This window comes from Macaca fascicularis, chromosome 9 (assembly GCF_037993035.2).
Source record: "Macaca fascicularis isolate 582-1 chromosome 9, T2T-MFA8v1.1".
Taxonomy (NCBI): domain Eukaryota; kingdom Metazoa; phylum Chordata; class Mammalia; order Primates; family Cercopithecidae; genus Macaca; species Macaca fascicularis.
This window is the reverse complement of record NC_088383.1, coordinates 22,173,998-22,182,094: the sequence shown is the minus strand read 5'-3', so window position 1 is coordinate 22,182,094 and position 8,097 is coordinate 22,173,998. Positions and strand designations below refer to the sequence as shown.

Below are 8,097 nucleotides of genomic sequence, written 5' to 3'. Positions count from 1 at the left end.
TCAAGGGATGCTTCCACCTTAGACTCCCAAGTAGCTGGGACCGTAGGCATGCACCACCACCTGGCTGATTTTTAAAGTTTTGGTAAAGGTGAGGTCTTGCTATGTTTTCCAGGATGGTTTTGAACTCTTGGGCTCAAGTGATCCTCCCACTTGGCCTCCCAAAGTTTTGCGATTATAGTTGTGAGCCACTGTGCCTGGCTGATCTAATACTCTTTCGTCCCATGTAAATGACATATGAGATATCCTGTAGCTGTATAATTAGATCACGCATGTCAAAAAGGGAGTTCTCGGCCAGGCGTGGTGGCTCATGCCTGTAATCCCAGTACTTTGGGAGACTGAGGCGGGCAGATCACCTGAGGTCAGGAGTTCGAGACCAGCCTGTCCAACATGGTGAAACCCTGTCTATACTAAAAATACAAAAATTAGCTAGGCGTGGTGACAGTTGCCTGTGATCCCAGCTACTCTGGAGGCTGAGGCAGGAACATTGCTTGAACCTGGGAGGCAGAGGTTATAGTGAGCTGACATCACACCACTGCACTCCAGCCTGGGTGACAGAGCGAGACTCCGTCTCAAACAAACAACAACAACAAAATAAAAAAATAAAAAGGGAATTTTTTCAGGGGAGGAGGCAGTGATGGGCTATTCTTCAGAAGCAGTAACTTCCTTCATATGTTTTTTTTTTTTTTGAAATGGAGTCTCGCTCTTGTTGCCCAGGCTGGAGTGTAGTGGCACGATCTTGGCTCACTGCAACCTCCGCCTCCTGGGTTCAAACAATTCTCCTGCCTCAGCCTCCCGAATAGCTGGGATTATAGGCACCCGCCACCACGTCTGGCTAATTTTTGTAGTTTTAGTAGAGACAGGGTTTCACCATGTTGGCCAGGCTGGTCTCGAACTCCTGATATCAAGTGATCTGCCTGCCTTGGCCTCCCAAAGTGCTGGGATTGCAGGTGTGAGCCACCGTGCCTGGTATCTTTTTTTTTTTTTTTTGCTTCCTTCATATCTTCATGAATGAACAAGGGGATCATAAAGCATCAGAAACTGAGGTTTCTTTTATTGCAGGTAAGAAACTGGGGTCTGAGAATCCAGATGTCCTGAGTGAGTAAAGGGAAAGTTTTCACTTCCTCCTGTGGAAGCCTGTCACCCCCCAGCTCCATCCTAGGCTGAGGAAGTCTGCATTCTTCTCTCACGGAGCTGGAGAAACTTCCAAGGTCAGAAAGGAAATAGTTAAGTTATGAAACAATCTGAGAGTGGAACTGGGATGGTGTGAATGCCCTGCTAGAAAGTGTTAAAAACAGCCTGGTTGGCCAGAAATAGAGAAAGGCCTCCTGCTCTGAGTGACAGTTTAGATAAGATTTGTGCTTCTTAAACTATCTCTGGTGAAGAGAAATATTGAAAAATTCCCAGTCCATTGAGAACAGATACATTGTAAAATGGAGTAAAAAATGAATGATCAGAAAATTAATTTATAAAGCAAAGACATACAGAACACAAGTCTAAGTTGTTTTTTATTATTAGATTCAGCAGACATAAACTTAATCTACCAGACTGTCATAAATGTTTCTAAATGTGTATTCTCAATTTCTGGACTTACTTTGTTGTGGTTCAGTAACAAATAGTTTATAGACTGGCCCTGAGTGAAGGTGACTTCTTATAGTTCTAACATTCTCTGTTTTTACTTGAAGCCTTGAATTTATAGAGGAATTCCTCATCTATATGTTTTTTTTTTTTTTTTTTTTTGAGACGGAGTCTCGCTCTGTCGCCCAGGCTAGAGTGCAGTGGCCAGATCTCAGCTCACTGCAAGCTCCGCCTCCCGGGTTTACGCCATTCTCCTGCCTCAGCCTCCCGTGTAGCTGGGACTACAGGGGCCCGCCACCTCGCCCGGCTAGTTTTTTGTATTTTTTAGTAGAGACGGGGTTTCACCGGGTTAGCCAGGATGGTCTCGATCTCCTGACCTCGTGATCCGCCCGTCTCGGCCTCCCAAAGTGCTGGGATTACAGGCTTGAGCCACCGCGCCCGGCCTCCTCATCTATATGTTAATTAATTAAGGACATGCATCATTTAACCAAATGTTTAGTTGAAGCCTATCATGTATGGGTTAAATGCATGCTATATAGGAAGTTGCATTAGAAATGGTCCGTTTTCTCAATACCACACAGTGTAGCGAGGGAGCTAACAGCCACGTATCTATGATGTGGGAGAGAAGGTAATGGCTGCCAGGAGAGCGCTGTGGGGGAGTTGCCAGGGAATCTGGAGCAAGGAGACTTCACTGATCTCAGTGGAGGAGTCAGGCAGGCTCTGTGGAGGATGTGGCCTTGAAGGCTACACATGGGAAAATGCAGGCCAGGGCACGCCATGGGTGGAATGAGTAAGTCTCAAAACCTTGACATGCTTCTTCCTCCTTCATGTCAAAAACATCTTTGAAAGGTACAGAAATATGAGGAAGCCCTACATACAGGAAAATTGAAGCACAAAGAAGCAATTGTGGCAAAGAGCAGGTCCTTGAACACTGGCCTATTTAAGTCTCAGTTTTAGTATCTGTGAGATGGGCCTAATAACACCTACCTTTTGAGATATTCAGAGGGCTAGATGTATATACATTACATTATTTTATAAAGGGAATTATATTTACATTACACAGTACTGGCACATTCTTTGATAATAGTAAGAGCGCAACAAGTCATGACAATTATTGTGTTGTTGCTAAGTAGTCGGTCCAGAATCATTTGCTCTGCAGGGGAGGAGAGGAGGGGTTCTGCTCGGGATTCCTTTCCTCCATCCTTTTGGCAACTGTACTTCTCTTTCTCTTCGGGAAACTGTCACTCTCCTGACTATGCAATTCTCATGGGTCTGCCTATTTGCTGGCCACAGGGAGCACCTGTGATCCAGATCTGGCTAATCACAGTGCCTCATTCCCTTCACCGCAGTGATTGGCCTAAGAACTGGCAGGAGATGCGATTTGGACCAATCAGAATCTTACATTGAGATTTGTATATGTGCATGTTGGGAGAAAAAAAATTACTTTATTTTTCCTTCCAGTTTGCAAAGCTGAGCTAAGAGCTGAGTTTGTCACAACCAAACCTAGAGATGGAGAAAAGGGGAAGTGGAGAGAGAACTGAAAATACTGTTAGGTCTCTGAATCTACATCTCTTCTTTCTAGTTATTGGAAATAATGCATTCCAGCTTTTGGCTTCAACCAGAATGAGTTTTCTATCCCTGGTAACCCTGCCTAATGCAAGGACTCACTCAGATTTCCAGATTCTTATCTTAGTGTGTTGTCCTTTAGGTCAGCACTTTTCAAGAGCCATTCCCATCATTTATTCATTCGTCAAAATTATTTTGGACAGATTCCGGAGTGAAGTGGTCATGCTAAGAGAATAACAAACAAGCATGTGGCCAGTGTTATGAGGGCTTCAGATCCAGTCAGGGGTGCAAAATGAGAAAAAGCTAATCAAGAAAATAAAGCAACTGGGTGCAGTGGCTCACACTTGTAGTCCCAGCACTTTGGGAGGCCGAGGCAGGCAGATTGCTTGAGCCCATGAGCTTGAGACTATCCTGGGTAATATGGTGAAACCCTGTCTCTACAAAATAACACACACAAATTAGCCAGGCATTGGCTGGGCATAGTGGTTCGTGCCTGTAATCCCAGCACTTTGGGAGGCTGAGGCAGGCAGATCACCTGAGGTCAGGAGTTCAAGACCAGCCTGACCAACATGGTGAAACCCCATCCCCATGAAAAATACAAAATTAGCTGGGTATTAAAAATACAAGAAATTAGCCAAGTGTGGTGGCAGGCACTTGTAATCCCAGCTATTCAGGAGGCTGAGGCAGGATAATTGCTTGAACCCAGGAGGAGGAGGTTGCAGTGAGCTGAGATTACCCCACTGCACTCCAGCCTGGGCGACAAGAGCAAAACTCTGTCTCAAAAAAAAAAAAAAAAGAAAAAGAAAAGAAAATAGTGTCATAGAAACTTCAAACATATTCAAACACAGTGAGAATAGTATAATAAATCACCTGCAGACATTGGCCAATTGCAATAGTTACCAATATTTTATCATTCTTGTTTTATCTACTCACCTTATCCTTCCTCATCATCCTCCCCACCCTCCCACTGAAATATTTTGAAGCAAATCCCAGACATCATATCATTTTACCCTGAAATACTTAATTATTATAGTTATTCTTCTTATTATTTATTTTTTTCTTTTGAGACAGAGTTTCACTCTTGTTGCCCAGGCTGGAATGCAATGGCACCATCTTGGCTCACTGCAATCTCCACCTCCTGGGTTCAAGCAGTTCTCCTCCTCAGCCTCCCAAGTAGCTAGGATTACAGGCGTGTGCCACCACCATGCCCGGCTAATTTTGTATTTTTAGTAGATATGGGGTTTCACCATGTTGGTCAGGCTGGTCTGGAACTTCCGACCTCAAGTGATCTGCCCGCCTCGGCCTCCCAAAGTGCTGGGATTACAGGGATGAGCCACCGTGTCTGGTCTTATTATTATTGTTTTTTGATATAGGTTCTTGCTCTGTCACCTGGGCTGGAGTGCAGTGACGTGATCATGACTCACTGCAGCCTTGAACTTCTGGGCCCAAGCGATCCTCCCACCTCTGTCTCCTAGATAGCTGGGACCACAGGCATGCACCACCATGCCTGGTTAATTTTTTATAGAGACAGGGTATCAGTACGTTGTCCAGGCTGGTCTAGAACTCCTGGGTTCAAGCAATCTGCCTGCCTCGGTCTCCCAATGTGCTGGGATTACAGACTTGAGGCACTGTGCCTGGCTAAGTACTTAATTATTATTAGTAGTATTTTTTTGAGATGGAGTTTCACTCTTGTCGCCATGGCTGGAGTGCAATGGCGTGATCTTGGCTCACTGCAACCTCCACCTCCCAGGTTCAAGTGATTCTCCTGCCTCAGCCTCCCGAGTAGCTGGAATTACAGGCTACCACCACCATGGCCCACTAATTTTTGTATTTCTAGTAGAAATGGGGTTTTGCCATGTTGGCCAGGCTGGTCTTGAACTCCCAACCTCAGGTTATCTGCCTGCCTCAGCCTCCCAAAGTGCAGGATTACAGGTATGGGCCACTGGTCCAGGCCCCAAGTACTTAATTACTAGCTTTAAAAGGCAAAGGACTCTTTTCCCAATATAAGCACAGTAACATTATCATCCCTAAAAATCCCCCAATAATTTCTTAATATTACCTAATTCTCAGTCTATGTTCCATTTTCTCCAATTGTCTCACAAATGTCTTTGTGCAGATGGTTTGTTCGAATCCGGATATAAAGACAGTCCACACATGTAGTTGGTCATGTCTCCTGAGTCTCTTGCTGCCTACAATAATTCTCACTATCCCTTTTTAGAACTCTGTATTTGGTAAAGGAAGCTGGCCATTTGTCCTGTGGAATTTTCTGCATCCTGGATTTGGCTGATTGTGTTATCATGGTGTTGTTCAACAATGCTCCTAGGTTCCTTCTATTCCTGTAAACTGGTGATAATGAGGCCTGGAGGCTTGATGAGATTCTGATTTGGTTATTATTGTTATTACTTTTCTGATGGTGCAGCGGACGTCCCCATGCACCTCAAGAGACACTTAACGTCTGGCTTTCCACTTTCAGTGATGTCAAAGTTGATCAGTAAATTTTAGTAAAAACTGCTGTTTAGTTTTTTAGACCCCTCTCTAAGATTCTGACATGAGTCCATGGGGGCTGGGCTGCTGAACAAATCTAATTCACAGACCAGGCTGCACTCAGAATCACCCTTCCTCTGGGACCAGGGAGGCATTGTTACTGGGCCAAGCCAATGTCTGACCTTTGAGAGCTTCCCTTGGGTGGCAGAATTTCCCAAGAAGCTATTCAGGCCCTAAGGCAAATAAGACTCCTGCTGGCCTGTCCCACCAGTCTGTCAGGCGAGCTTGAATCTTTGAATGAAGTGAGGAAGTCCAAAGAGATTTGTCAGAATGTGTGATATTAGATTTCTTTAGCAAGAATGCTTGTCACTTTGCTACTTTCCAGTGGAAAAAATGTCCACCGATTGTGTCTAAAAATGCAAAAGAAAATGGAGAAGCAAGGCGATTTCACAGGAAAATAGTCAGCAATGGAAACTTACTATTAAACAGCACAGGAGGACTTTTACTTTATGGTCTTGAATTATACAACTTGCCCTTTGAACTGGATAATTTGATTATGTAGTCAGCTCCCTTGGGCAATTCAGGTTTGCGCCCTAGATTATTACGACCCCTCTCACCCCCGATATATGAAGATAATTGTGTGAGCTTCAGACTGACAACCTCTAGTAGAATTTTGGCTGTAGTAGGTTTTAAAGGTAGGGAAATTGTTTTATATAGACGGATTGATGAATATGGTAATTTAGTTTTTAATTCATTTGACTCAGTTGATAAAAAGATTTCAGCTTCGGAAATTAATAAACTCATACATGTTTGTGTCTTTTATATATGATTTTGAGGTCCTTTGCCTGACATACTGTGCTGTGCCTTTTTTTTTTTTTAATTCCTTCTTAATGTCTTGTGCTTTGGGATGCTTCGTTTCTGTGTCTGCCCTGGGGCTTGTTCTGTGTCAGGTAACATGCTGACCTTCTTCCTGGCTTGATTTCCACATTCAGGAAGGCTTCTTTTTTCCCCCAAAACATTTGTTTTGTTCACAGATGGTATTATAAGGTTTAGAGAAGTGTGATGGAGTATTTCACATGGTTTTGCACATCGTTTCATAAAGTGAGTTTCTCAGATTTATGTATCCATCTTGGCCTTCTTTCTTTTTCTCTCTCCCTCCCTGAAAGCTGAACTAGACTGAGAGCCCCTTGGGGGAACTTTGTTTTATACATGGTTGTTTCCTAATTCCAAGCTCAGTGCCTGGCCCATGGCAGGTGGCCAATGAATACTATGGAAGGAGTTAATGAGTAAAAATGAACTTTGAGAATTTTCTTCTCTCTTTCTACCCTCAAATTCCCCAAACAGGGCACCCTTGTTTATACTGGGTTTTAGGAAACTAAGTATCAATGACAGCCCACTCCTTTTGCTTAGAAAGATTTAGAGACTTCTTTTTCTTAGGTAAACGCTCAGCTAGATTCAAATCACTAACTCCAATTTATAGGTCAAGTTAGAATCAGGACGGAACATTTTGGCTCAGGGTTATGGCTATGAAAAAATTTCCAAGGCCGAAGTCACAGACAATGTCACTGTATTCATTTCCAACAGCTTCTGTAACAAATTACTACAACAGAATCGTTTACAACAGAAACTTATCCCCTCATAGATCTGGAGGCTGGAAGTCCAAAATCAGTGTTACTGGGCTGAAATCAAGGTGTGGGCAGGGCTGCACTCCCTTCAGAGGCTCTAGGGGAGGAATCTTGCTTTCCAGCTTCTGGTGGCCTCCGGCAGTGCCTTATCAATCATATTTTGAAAGTGGGTAGACAGAAAAGAACATAAAATTTTACGTTAGAAGTCAAGCACGGTGGCTCATGGCTGTCATCCTAACATTTTGGGAGGCTGAGATGGGTAGATCACTTGAAGCCGGGAGTTCAAGACCAGCCTGACCAACATGGCGAAACCCTGTCTCTACTAAAAATATAAAAAATTAGCTGGACATGGTGGTGCATGCCTGTAGTCCCAGCTACACGGGAAGCTGAGGTGGGTGGATTGCTTGAGCTGGGGTGGTGGAGGTTGCAGTGAGCTGATTTGACACCACTGCACTCCAGTCTGGGCAACAAAGTGAGAGTCTGTCTCCAAAAGAAAAAAAATAAAAATTAAGTTAGAAACATGCTGTTTAAAACTGGTGCTGTTTAAAACTGGTGCAGTGGCTCATGCCTATAATCCCAGCATTTTAGGAAGCTGAGGTGGGAGGATCGCTTGAGGCCAGGACTTGGAGACCAACTCGGACAACATAGTGAGACCTCCATCTCTACCAAAAAAAAAAAAAAAAAATTAGCCAGGCATGGTGGTATGCACCTATAGTCCCAGCTACTCGGGAGGTTGGGATGGGAGGATCCCAACCCAGGAGATTGAGGCTGCAGTGAGCTATAATTGCAGCACCGTCCTGCAGCCTGGGTGACAGCAAGATGCTGTCTCTAAAAAAAAGAAAAAGGC

The 8,097-nt window shown here is 44.1% G+C and overlaps 1 long non-coding RNA gene across 1 annotated transcript in view; it reads left to right on the top strand.

Moving 5' to 3' along the window:
- Positions 1 to 1,064: 1,064 nt before the first annotated feature.
- Positions 1,065 to 8,097, top strand: part of LOC141407656 (uncharacterized) — a 34,054-nt gene continuing 27,021 nt past the window's right edge. Inside the window, exon 1 of the long non-coding RNA XR_012417523.1 lies at positions 1,065 to 1,208. This is a non-coding gene — a long non-coding RNA (uncharacterized lncRNA). The remainder of the gene's footprint in view (positions 1,209 to 8,097) is intronic.